The sequence below is a fragment of the Lathyrus oleraceus genome, chromosome 3 (genome assembly GCF_024323335.1).
Source record: "Lathyrus oleraceus cultivar Zhongwan6 chromosome 3, CAAS_Psat_ZW6_1.0, whole genome shotgun sequence".
In the NCBI taxonomy this organism is placed as follows: Eukaryota; Viridiplantae; Streptophyta; class Magnoliopsida; order Fabales; family Fabaceae; genus Lathyrus; species Lathyrus oleraceus.
In genome coordinates this window covers 96,248,594-96,262,636 of record NC_066581.1, presented here as the reverse complement: position 1 = coordinate 96,262,636, position 14,043 = coordinate 96,248,594, and the positions used below count along the sequence as shown (strand labels likewise).

General features: G+C 40.3%; 1 non-coding gene across 1 annotated transcript; it reads left to right on the top strand.

The window, feature by feature from the left end:
• The first annotated feature begins 13,039 nt into the window (after nt 1-13,039).
• Nucleotides 13,040-13,146, top strand: LOC127133029 (small nucleolar RNA R71). The gene has a single exon (XR_007807027.1). It is a non-coding gene; the product is annotated as a small nucleolar RNA R71 (small nucleolar RNA).
• The last annotated feature ends 897 nt before the right edge of the window (nt 13,147-14,043 follow it).

The window sequence follows — 14,043 nt, the reverse complement described above, 5'->3', positions numbered from 1 at the left end:
CGGTCCCCTACGTAGAGGATGCGTAGGCTGGAGCTGACTGCTGAGATAAACTACTAAGGACTTATACGGAAATGATGATTGAGGCCATGGTATATGGGGTTTCGGGAATGATTCCTATATTTACGAAGCTTATGGTGCTAAAACAGATACTGATGTTTCATAAAGTTCTCCCAAGTCACCGCATCCTTACTCAAAACATGTCCTTAAAACCTGAAAACTTTCGAAATAACACTATTTTCTTTTGCAAAAATTTTTTGGTGGGGCTAAAGGTATAGGGAGGTAGGATTGTACTAAGGATCTACTATATTTGGTTACTCGTCAGACTCATGCATTATACTAAAAAGCAAAATAAACAACTAAAAGGGAACTTAAACAACTAAAAGGAAATAAACAGTCTAAAAATAACAAATAAAACTGAAAAATAAAAGGAAAACGATAAATGCCCCTCCCACACTTAAATCGAACATTGTCCCCAATGTTTCGAAATAAGATAAGGGAAGAGTTACCTGGCAACCTATTGCTGACCACTAGTGCCCTCGCCATCCTGAGGTGGACGACGGGATCGGGTACGACGACGGTCTCTCTGATCCATCCTCGCCTGCAGGGCATCCTGAGCGGTCCTCACCTCCCGAAGGTTACCAATAATGGAACCTTGGGTGGCTTCAATTAGTGCCATGTGTCTCTGGTGGTATTGTTGTTGACGGGCTTGCGTATCGGCGATCACTTGCAGGGACTGTAGGACAGTGTCGTAGGACTTGTCTGTCCTCCGCTGTGATTGTTCCATGAAGTTCATATTATCCGTCATTTGTTGCTGGATGGTAGAGAGTAGGTCATCTCGCCTCTTGTCTCTAGCCATGTGGTCTCGCCACATCTCCTCTGTAATATAGAAGCCAGGAGTGGTACCTGCAGAAGAAGAAGATGGTGCGGTGTGTGGTGGTGAAGGATGATGGGGGGACACATGGGGTACGGGAGATCTCTCTCTCTGGTCATATTCATTATCAGTGTCTGGTCCCGCCTCATCAGGAATGTTAGGAGGAAGAGGACCCAAAACAGGTGGAGCATCTAAATCGTAGGTCCATATCCTCTCATCACGTATATCGGTACGTCTAGTGCAAGGTAGAATAACAGATGGGATGGCTACACCATGAATCATAAGTGTATAACCTCCTTCTCTCCTTGAATGACACAATTTCATGTCTCTCAGAAATTTTAAGTTAATTGTGCGAGGAGGTAAGGGGTCTAGGGTAGCCATCTCATTGTTCAGGTTAAGTGCCCGAGCAATAGACGTAATCAATCCACCAAAAGAAATCGGTCCCGCCTTATTCAGAGTTAAAATCATATGGGCGAGCATAAACGGAACCGAATTAATTCTCCTATTTGTGAGGCTTCCTTGCAAATATAGAAGCTCTCTAACGTTTACCTTGTTTGGATTCTCCCGGCCAAAAATAGTGCATGCCAACAGATATCTAAAAACTCTGATGGCCGGGTTATGGATAGTTGAGGCAAGAACTCCTTCAAAAGAGTTTATGGAAGTGTTTGATAAACGCTCCCAGAAGGAAAATACCTCAACAGACCATTCGTTGTCTTGTGATTCTCCTAGTTTCTTCGACTTGCATAATTTTTATAAAAGTAAAAACGAAAAATAAAAAGTGAAACTGAAACAAAAACAAAAACAGAAATTAAATATAAATAAATAAATAACTGAAAAATTAAAATGCAAATAAAATAAATATAAAACATATATAGATAAGAATAGAAATACTAATGTATAGTAGTGGTTTATATAATATTCTAAATGCGATAATATAAAATAGATAATGCAAATACGATAAATATATAAAAGAGAAATAAAATGAAATGGTGAGATCAGGTATTAGGGGTGTCGTCTGCCTGAGTGGATCCACGGAGCACGGCTATCTCCTGCCTGAGCTCTGCGATCTCCTGATATAGACAATCGGCTTCAGTAGCATGGGTGAGATCAGACACTCCTATCTGTAAAGTTAGGTCCGCCACTTCCTGTCTAAGCTCTGCAATCTCTCTACGGTACTCAGCAATCTGGGTGCGTATGTCGGGTGTCTGCAATGAATGATTATTAGAGAAAACAGTGATTCTAGGAGATGGTGGTGTAGGCGTGTATTCAGCAACGGGTGGTGATCTCGGTGCCTCGACGGTCTCTCCCTGGCCCTCTAGAGCATAACTCCAATTCGCTGGATCATGCACACTGGTCATCATAGGGTCTGGCAGTGTGAAATAATGGATAGCCTCACTGTCGACTAGCAATCGGAACTGACATGGGTAGAAAGAGGCTCTCCTCATCAATCCTCTAGTCAAACAGAAATCGATGTCCATGGTAGTGTGTCCATAGTAGATCCGAAGATGTGACAGCTTGCGAGACAGACCTAAAGCGACAGCAATCTGTGTGATGATTCCACCAACATGGATGACTCCTTCGGTGGATCTAGAGATACCGCTGAGATTATTCAATAAAAAGTTCCCACATGCTACTGGGCGAGACTGGGATGCACAAAATAATAGGAAGATCTCCTCTTCACTCAGTAGTGTCTCTACATCCTGTCTTCCCAAGAAGGAATGTGCTAATATCATCTGAAAATATCTGAAGGCTGGGTTATGTATGACATAAGATAACTGCGTAGATGGATCCTGGCTTCCGCCACCTGATATATCACTCCAAAACTTCTCCACCTCCTTACCTAGGAAATATCCCATAGGTGTCTCCGGGATAGCATCAGGAGTGGTCTGGAAGCCCAATAAGTCGCCGAACTCTTTCTGGCTGAAGGAGTACTCAATTCCAAAAATTCTGAAAGCAGCATACCCATCTGGTCCAGAATATGGGTCATAGTCGAATGAACTCAGGAACTCCAAAGTCAGGTTCCTGTATGTGTTATTCAAGTCATCAGCAAATTCGTCCCAGTGAAGTTGGTGGCTAAGGAATCTGATACTCGGCTCGATACCTAGTGCCTCCATACAGTGCTGATCAGGGTAACGTGTGGGTGCCATAGGGCGCTGATACAAAGCAATGTAGCGCTCCCTCTTAGCATTATCTCTATAGGCAACATGCATGTCATCAAAACCCTGCATCCTGTAAAAGTTAAGAAAGTGATCCTGAAAATGCAAACCATTCAAATTTTTAGTCTCTATGCAAAATATGATAAAATAAAATAAAAATAAAAATAAAAATAAATAAATGCGAAAAAAGTAAAATAAAAGAAAAACCATGGGTTGCCTCCCACGCAGCGCTTGTTTAACGTCATTAGCTTGACGAATCAGAATTTATACACCTGTAGTAGTAGGAATCGGTGGATCAATCAGGGTGTGGCTTAAGTAGTATGCTGGAATGTCTCCTCCTTCGTAGAGCTTCAGTCTTTGTCCACTTACAATGAATGGAATACATGTTTGGTTCTTGATTTCTACGGCTCCTGATCTCAGAATCTTGGATACTTCGAAAGGACCAGTCCATCTTGAACGTAGCTTTCCAGGGAAGAGTCGTAACCTAGTGTTGAAAAGGAGAACAGAATCGCCTACATTGAAGTTTTTCTTTACTATTCTTTTGTCATGATAGGCTTTTGTCCTCTCTTTATATATTTTTGCATTTTCGTAGGCCGACTGCCTAAGTTCTTCTAATTTATGAATGTCTAGGGTACGCTTTTCTCCAGCGGCTAGGTAGTCTAAATTCAAAGTTTTAATGGCCCGATAGGCTTTATGCTCTAACTCAAAAGGTAAGTGACAGGATTTTCCATAAACTAGTTGGTAAGGAGTAGTTCCTATAGGGGTTTTGAAAGCGGTTCTATAGGCCCATAATGCTTCTTGAAGCTTCTGAGACCAGTCTCTCCTAGAAATAGAAATAGTTTTCTCTAGGATTTGTTTTATCTCCCTATTAGATACTTCTACTTGGCCACTAGTCTGTGGGTGGTATGGTGTTGCTACTCTATGCCTAACTCCATATTTTCTTAAAAGTTTGTCAAATATTCTCGATATAAAGTGTGATCCTCCATCGCTTATGACTAAACGTGGTGTTCCAAATCTAGGGAATATATAGTTCTTAAATAGTTTGATTACTACCCTAGTGTCGTTTGTGGGTGCAGCTATAGCTTCAATCCACTTAGACACATAGTCTACAGCTACTAAAATATACCTGTTTCCTAAGGATGGTGGAAAGGGTCCCATGAAATCTATACCCCATACGTCAAAGAGTTCTACTTCCTGAATGTTTCTTAAGGGCATTTCATCTCGTCTTGAAATGTTTCCAGTGCGTTGGCACCTATCACATTTGACAATTTAAGCATAGACATCACGCCACATGGTAGGCCAGAATAGGCTAGCTTGAAGAATCTTGGCGTATGTCTTAGAGGTGCTCGCATGTCCACCATAAGGTGCAGAATGACAATGCTCGATAATACTCTTTACCTTTTCTTCTGGAATGCAACGAAGAAAAATGCCGTCTTTACCCCTTTTGAAAAGGAGTGGTTCGTCCCAATAGAAGTTTCTCACACTGTGGAAGAATTTCTTCTTGCGGTGGTAGTCAAGATTAGGGGGTACTATATCAGCAGCTAGGTAATTAACGAAATCTGCATACCAGGGTACGTTACTTATTGCTAAGGAATTTTGGGAATGCTCAAACGGATCTAGGTTATTGTCTTCAATGGTTTCTACTCTAGCGATCAGTCTATCATAGGCGAAATCATCGTTTATGGGTACTAGTTCAGGTTTTAGATGTTCTAGCCTAGAAAGGTGATCGGCTACTACATTTTCAGTGCCTTTTTTGTCTCTTATGTCTAAATCAAATTCTTGTAGTAATAGAATCCATCAGAGTAACCTGGGCTTGGCATCTTTTTTACTTAATAGGTAACGAATGGCAGCATGATCGGTGTAAACAATAATTTTTGCTCCTACTAGATAAGATCTAAATTTGTCTATAGCGAAAACTACAGCGAGTAATTCTTTTTCGGTTGTTGCGTAATTAAGTTGGGCAGCATCTAGGGTTCTACTGGCATAATAAATGGCATGTAATTTTTTATCTTTCCTTTGTCCTAGACCGACTCCAACTGCATAATCACTAGCATCGCACATTATCTCAAAAGGTTCCGACCAATCGGGCGGTTTCATAATGGGTGCAGAGATTAATGCTCGCTTTAAAAGATTAAATGCGTCATTACATTTTTCGTCGAAAATGAATTCAGCATCTTTCATTAAAAGTCCAGTCAAAGGTTTAGTTATTTTGGAGAAGTCCTTAATAAAACGCCGGTAGAATCCAGCGTGTCCGAGAAAGCTTCGGACTTCTCTGATGGTTTTTGGTGGTTTTAGGTTTTCTATAACTTCTATTTTAGCTGTATCTACCTCTATACCTTTTTCGGAAACTATATGTCCTAAAACTATTCCTTCGGTCACCATGAAATGATATTTTTCCCAATTTAGCACGAGGTTCACCTCCACGCATCTCTCCAGGATTTTCTCAAGGTTAGCAAGACAATTGTGAAAATCGAATCCGCAAACCGATAAATCGTCCATAAACACTTCCATGATACCATCTAGGTAATCTGCAAAGATTGACATCATGCAGCGTTGGAAAGTAGCTGGGGTGTTACAGAGGCCGAAAGGCATTCGTCTGTAGGCAAAAGTTCCATAAGGGCATGTAAAGGTAATTTTTTCTTGATCTTCTGGGTGAATAGGTATTTGGAAGAATCCAGAGTATCCATCTAGATAACAGAAGTAAGAGTGTCTGGCTAGACGCTCCAACATCTGGTCTATGAATGGTAAAGGGAAATGGTCCTTCCTAGTTGCTTTATTTAATTTTATATAATCTATACACATCCACCATCCTCCTTCTAAATGTTTTGCTACGTGTTCGCCTTTATCGTTTTGCACTACTGTGATGCCTCCCTTTTTAGGTACTACATGCACAGGGCTCACCCACTTACTATCCGAGATCTGATAGATTATACCTGCCTCAAGTAACTTAAGAACTTCCTTCTTAACAACATCACTCATTATAGGGTTTATTCTTCTCTGATGCTCCCTAGAGGGTTTTGAATCTTCTTCGAGCGAAATCCGATGCATGCATACGGATGGGCTTATACCTTTCAGGTCAGAGATATTATATCCTAAGGCTGAGGGATATCTTCGTAAAACGTCTAAAAGTTGGTTCGTCTCCTCTTGGTTCAAGGTAGCACTGACTATAACTGGGCGGTTCATCTTTTCATCGAGGAACTCATATCTCAGATTCTTAGGAAGTTCCTTAAGTTCTAAGGTTGGTTTCTTAGGGCATGGCATAGGATCTGGAGTAAGGGATAAACAATCGTAAAGGTTATCATCGATGTAAGGTTCTTTAAAGTCATCATCTTCCTTTATGGGGGTTGATGGTAACTTGATTGTTTTTATAATTTCTTTTTGTTCTAATTCTCTAACACATTCATCAATGATATCTAAGGTATAACACGAGTCTCCCATCACAGGTGCCATAAGAAATTTCGAAAGTATAAATTCTATTTTCTCGTCACCTACCTCAAATGTCAACTTTCCTTTCTTGATATCTATTATGGCTCCTGCAGTCGATAAGAATGGTCTACCTAGAAGAATTGGTATATCTGTCGCATTACGCGAAAAACCGGCGGGAAAACAAGAACAACAGAGCCGCCACCGTGCGTTATTTATCCCAAAGAGGGAAAGGAAACGCTCGAAGTAAACCTGGAAAAGACATGGTCTCGCGACCAAAGAGAATGGGATCGGGAGTCGGTTATGCGAAGGGAAGGTATTAGCACCCCTACGCATCCGTCATACTCGACGGGATCCACGCACAATAGGAAGGAAAATGGTTGCTAAAAATACTGCTCACACACACACAAACATCGGCTGAAAGAGACACAAGAAAACAAACAAGACCGACTCGGCAGGATACCGCATCCTGGGCCTACTTAGTCTATCAGGCATAGACATCAGAGTCAAAGTAGTTCGGCTGGGGGAAAACATGCTCGCTAGGATATCGCATCCTATGCATACGTATCTCCTTTGGACGAAGGAGAATCAGAGCATCCGTAGCTCGGCTAACACGCACACAAACAAACACAGGCAAAGGCAAACGTGGAGCCTGAATGCCAATCACTGGACTTACATCAGCATCCGAACCAAAAACACGCACACTGGAACCCGAACGCCACTCGATGGACTTACATCAGCTTCCAAGCACACAACAACACAAAGGATATGGAATGCCAATCGATGGGCTTACATCCATCTCCTAACACCAACACAGGAAGAAGAAGGGTCTCGATTGCAACTAGGGCAAGAGAAGGGGAAGGTCTCAATCGCAACGAGGGCGAGAGAAAAGAATTAGTGTTAGTTGTTAGTCAAACTCGACAAGACATCGCATCTCGTGCCTACGTATCTCATCTGGACATGAGAATCAGAGTTGCCGTAGTTCGGCTAAACTATTCTTGTTGGTTTGTGTTTTTTAAGTGGATAACGTCACTACGCAATCTACCGGATGCTCGACCTTTGGAGACTTACTCACCTGTAGTAGAAGGAGTTGACGCCTCCTTAAGAGGGAATAATGTTTGTTTGTGTTTTAGGAAAGCTCAAGCAAGAAAGGAAGTCCTATACGAAGGAACCGTGCTACCTTAATTGACATGCAAACGAGACTACGCGGAGTCTAGCACCTAGGGGATACAATCACACCACACAAACATATACCGCATGAAATAAATACACCAACAAGGGGCTCAAACATCAGGGCTAGGCTTTAGTCGAGGGGTCATATCAACCTCAACAAACAAGCCTCTGTATCGGGGTAAGGTTAGCTCTTAACCTTGCCATTGAGGGGCTAAGGTGAAGCTGATGAAAGGTGAGTGAAGATTAGACTTCACAGCTCTTATCCCTGACCAGGGAGAGCTTCAGACAAAGGAGCGTGGGTCCAGAATGGAGGGACCCTTCTACGCTCAAGACTCTGACTCGATTGTGCAACAGCACAAGATCTTGGGTTTGTGTCCCAATGCATCAACACACAGCCGTGTGAGCAGAGGGACGACTCAACAGAATAGCGGGGGATAGATTGCATATCCCTTGGGTTCCGCCAATTGCCTCATAGAGGTCTTCACCTGCTTGGGCACAAATGTAAACAACCACAAACATCGCCTCTTAAGGAGGACTTCAGACAGTTGCCTGGCCAAGTAACAGGCCAGGTCTTCCAGACTACATGAAGATCAGAAGTCCTACCTCAAATGGTTTAAAAACCAAGCAGCAGCAAGCAAGTTCTTAAAGAACTGTAAGCAACTAAATGTACCTGAAATCAATCAAGTATCATCAGTACTCAGACAAACCAACAGTAAACAGCAAATTGTTAATCAGTTAATCTGTACAAAGCAACACAAGTTAATGCACACAAGTGCAAGCTATAAGCTCAAGCTCAAGCATAAATCCCTACAAAACAAAGATATGTTAGTGGACAACATCAAACAAATTCAATTTTCAATTTCCATTTCTCTCCTTAAGCCTTTTGCACTTTTAACCTGAAAATCCAAACCAAATGTGAGAAACTAGACCACTAGGCCAAGCCTAGGGTCCAAAAGGGATAAAAAATTCTAAACAGCAAGTAATATTCATCCAAAATCACATTAAAACAATTCAAAAGTAAATGCAATTGATCCCATGCTCATATCATTCACCATATTCATTTTATGCACCATTTAACATCAATCATGCAATTTACAACTTCAATTGACCAAACAGAACTATCTCACTCAAAAGCATACCAAAACCATTCAATTAATTCCACAAAAATTCACACCTGAACAGGACACATTCAAGGTATAGCATGTCAATTTTCAGCTCAATTGGACAAAAGAAATTAGGTCAATGAAAATCAAGAAATCCAGACACAATTATGCAAGCCAACACATGGTAACAAAATGAGCATTAACTTCAATCACATGCCAAACAGTGAAAACAATTAATAAATTGATGGGACCAAAGCCAAACTACACCTAAACATGTTATGAATCACTCCATCAAATTTCACATTCATATGATATAGTATGAGCATTCAACAACACATGTAAAGTTTGTTACACAAGAAACAACCCAAAGATGCTAAAAAGCAATCAAAAATCCAAATCAATTAGAAAAGGGACCAATTAAATCCACAAAACTTCATGTTGAAAGTTAATATATACATGTCATCTCATGCAAAAAATCAGGGCCATAGGCCTAGGGGAAGCATGGAAAAATAATTCATGAACTCAGCATATCATAATGTGACACATATTGTCACACTCAAAAAGAATAAATCATATCTACCAATCCAGAGGTCTAAAAATTACAAATGATATACCAAAATCTCCATAAATGTGTCAAGAATCATCATATGAAATTTCATTAATTTTGGATAATGTATGAGCATTTGGTGATTAAAATGGTAAAACATACAATTATGTCACACATGTCAAAGATCAATATACCATTCCAAAATTTTACCAGGCACAACTTACACTACTATGCCTAAAAAAAAGTAGATAAAATTTGGAAACTAACAAAAAAAATCCCACCTAATTTGGACTAATATTGAATTTTTTATGAATTTTTTAAGTTTTGTAATATTTATTTAATGTTATATGAATTAATTATGGATTAATGAATTATATGCAATAGCAGTAACGTGAATCTCTAAAGCAAACCAAAACGCACAGTATCACTTAACGCCGTGGCAGCTCCTCATTCGTTCTCCTTGGCGCCAAACAGGTTTTTGAATTGGCACGGTGAGAAAGAAGATCAAACATGAATATTTCCCAGATTCTTTCACGTTCATCGCGGTTCTTCGTCCCTCAACGGCAAATGCGATTACGAGCTTTTTTCAACAAAATCAAACAAACCGCATACCGTTCTCTCCGTCTCTCCATGTAGGTTACGGATATGGCAACGCTTTTGGCTAAAGATTAACGTGCAAAAAGATCTAACCGAAAGAAGTTTCACACACAAATATTCAGATCAACATATCTAGCTCCATACTTAACGGAATCGCGCGATTCAAATTGCAGTCTATTCTATGTCGCAAGATCTATCTAAACCACATGCTGATTTCAAGAATCGAAGATTTCGAAAATTTACCTCGTGATTATGCAGCTCGTATTCTTGTACGTTTCGAACCTCCGATTGCCAAAACAGAATGTCTAGGATGCGTAGGAAGGTGAATACAAGTGATTGTTCAGCTCAACAGTGATCGAAGAAGAAGAAATATCAAACCGCCATTGAAGCTTCAAGGTTGCAACAGTTGGAATTTGCACGGTTCTTGCTTCAATTACCACGAACAGAACTCCTACTACACCTGCAGATGAAGAATTGACAAAGAAATTGCAAGAACAATGGTGAATTTTGATGAAATGGAGAAAAAATAGTGTATGTGAAATTGTGAAAAAGTGAGAGAAAAAGTGAGAAAATTTGGAGATTTTTTGGATGAATCTGAAAAAATGATTAGTGGTTAATGAATACAGTTGCAATTATCTATTTATACCAATGCTTAATCACAAATTAATTAAGATTAGCAAAATGTACATGATTAGTGTTAATGTGCAATTTTCAAGTGTGGCCAAAATGCCCTTGGTTAATGCAGCTGATTTTTCTGTCCAAACTTGGTTCCAACAGGTCACAAATGACATTTAGAAATTGTTGCAAAAAGTCCCATGCCAAAATTCCAAATATTTTGAAAGTTGGACCATTTTGCCCTTGGATTTTAATTAGTGCACTTGAAAAATGGCCTTTTTATGTGAATGCTTTTGGCAAAATGTGGTGATGGATTATGAAAGTACACATTAAATGTGATTTTCTCAAAGAAAAACCATCCAATTTGGCCACTCCATGTGAGAGTTATGCCACTTCGAATTCGGGCGTTTCTGGAAAATGACTGGACCATATCTTGCTAACCACACATGGGAATTTCAAGTTCTTGGACTTTTTGGAATGGTTAGATCAAGATGTTCAACTTTCATGTTGGACAAAATTCCATTTGAAGTTCTTATGATGAAGTTATTTTGAGGAGAAAAACTTTCCATTTTGGGCAGTTGAAATTACAGGTCACCTGCCATTTTAGGAAACTTCTTGTCTGACCTCCAATTATTCAACCTTGGTCTTTGATATGTCCAATGAGACTTGTATGGACATGAATGAAGCCTTTCAAACCATCTCACACCTTCCAATCCATAAAATCAGGCACAGTTGACCACCGTTGACTTTCTAGGGTTTTTGGTTCAATGAACAATGACTGATGACTTCTGAGCATCCAATCTTTGGCCAAATCACTTCACAATGATCCTTAGACCATATGAGCTTGATAAATCCACCCTAGGGCTTTGTCTCAATGAAAATAGCACATGCTTGCTTGTTTGACTGATTCTCCTGATCAGTTTGACCCAATCGGTCAGCTGAGCTTGGACTTGGGCAAATGGACAATGCAATGTTATGCAGTGGCCCATGTTATGTTATGACCTAATATGAAATGAATGTACAAAATGGTAGGGTGCAAATTTGAGGTGCTACAATATCATTGTCCTCTTTGATGTCCATGACGACCAAATCAGTAGGGATAAATAACTGACCTATCCTAACAGGAACATCTTCCAAAATGCCTATCGGATATTTGACAGATCTATCGGCTAACTGAAGTGACATCTTAGTGGGTTGTAATTCTCCTAAGTTTAACCTCTCACAAACTGCTAAAGGCATTAAACTCACACTAGCTCCTAAGTCTAGAAAAGCTTTTTCGATGACATGATTACCCAAAAGGCAAGGAATGGAGAAATTTCCAGGATCTTTATCTTTCTTTGCTAATTTGTCCTCGGAAATAGCATTACATTCCAAAGGCTTCGTATCGTCAAGTCTACGTTTGTTGGTAAGGATGTCTTTCAGAAACTTTGCATAAGAAGGTATTTGGGTGATGGCTTCTATGAAAGGGATTTCTACATGAAGTTTTTCTATAACTTTAATAAATATTTGGTACTGTTTATTGATCTGGGTTTGTTTGAGTCTTTGGGGATATGGTATAGGTGGTTTATATGGCGGGGGTGGTACGTAAATTCTATCTTTAGGTTCTTCCCCTTTATCTCGACCTTCCTGGTTTTCAGATTCCTCTGGTTCCTTTACTTCGTCCGGGGGTTTGGTACATTCCTTAGAAGTTTCGGGTTCACTCAATCTTGGGTTTGGTGGCTCATCATAAGCGTTCCCACTTCGTAGGGTAATGGCATTGGCTTGTCCTCTCGGATTTTGTTGAGGTTGTCCAGGGAATTGTCCTCCAGGTGTAGTCTGAGGGGCTTGGTTTAAAGCTACCTGAGAGATCTGGGTTTCAAGCATCTTGGTATGAGTAACTATTTGGTCAACCTTGGTTCCTAACTGAGTAATCAATTCATTAACATGAATGTTTTGATTCATGAACTCCTTATTTTGTTGGGTTTGAGCGGTGATAAAATTTTCCATAATTTTCTCAAGGCTCGGTTTTGGTGGTACAGGTTGCATAGGTTGATTTGATCTAGGGGCTTGATAACTAGGTCTCGGAGGTGCATTATTTTGAATAGGGTTATTATTTTTATAGGAGAAGTTCGGGTGATTCCTCCGTCCAGGGTTATATGTATTCGAATAAGGGTTCCCTTGGGTGTAGTTTACTTGCTCAGAGTGGGTTTCGTTCAATAGACTGCATTCGGCGGGTTGGTGTCCTTGGGTTCCACATATCTCACAATCCGACGAAACTGCGGCTACAGTATTCGGGTTTATGCACATATGCTCGACCTTAAGGGCTAATGCGTCCATTTTAGCCTGCATCATGTCTATAGAGCTTAGTTCATGCACTCCTCCTTGGGCTTCCTTTTTCTCAACTGGCGCTCGTTCGACTCCCCATGATTGATGGTTTTGAGCCATGTCTTCGATGAGGGCACTAGCTTCAGGGTAAGGTTTGTTCATCAGAGCACCGCCTGCGGCAGCGTCGATGGTCATCTTTGTGTTATAATGAAGTCCATTATAGAAGGTTTGAATGATTAACCAGTTTTCTAAGCCATGATGTGGGCATGCTCGTAACAACTCTTTATATCTCTCCCAAGCTTCGAACAACGATTCTCCATGGTTTTGGGTAAATCTAGTTATATGGTTTCGAAGAACGGCGGTCTTACTCGGGGGAAAATATCTAGCAAGAAAAACTCTCCTAAGGTTATCCCAAGTTGTAATGGAATTGGGTGGAAGGGAATCTAACCATGATAGAGCTTTATCTCTGAGGGAAAAAGGGAATAATCTTAAACGTATTGCCTCAAGAGAAGCTCCATTGGTTTTAAAAGTATCTGCTAATTGAAGGAATATTTTTAAATGTTGGTTAGGGTTCTCGGTAGCGAGACCCGCGAATTGTCTCTGTTGCACTAGTTGCAACAGGGATGGTTTAAGTTCAAAATTATTAGCTGGGATGATTGGGTTTACTATACTAGAACTAGGTTCTTCGTTAGATGGTTGAGCGAAGTCCTTAAGAGGTCTTTGGTTTTGATCTTCGGCCATAGCTCTCTTAATTCTATGAAAGAATAAACGTGCGCGAGCGTAACGTTCAGGTTCCGCCAGAGGGTTTACTAAGCTTAAACTTCCGGTGCTGCGAGTTCTTCGCATGGACCGGCGGGAAAGAACCTAAGTCTAAATGATATAACAACAGGAAAATGAAATTTGACGAAATTGGTCCCCGACAACGGCGCCAAAAACATGATGCGTGCTTTTCGCAAGTATACGAACGCGTCAGAGTAATATAAAAGATTATCGTATCCATAGAGACCAAGTGTCAATCTATCGTTATCTGTCGTTATGGTGTTTATCAAAGGCGGTCAAAATAAGTGTTTTGTAGTGTGCAATAAAAAGTAAAGTATTGAAATAGAATATAATTAATAAAGACAGGGTCGAATGTAATTCACGTAATCAATTGATAATCCAAGTACTTGCTAATAGAACTACTTATGGGCAATGTTTCCTACTTTGAAAAGAACTAATTTAACAGGAACTGTCGCTTTTGCGTATTCAGAACCG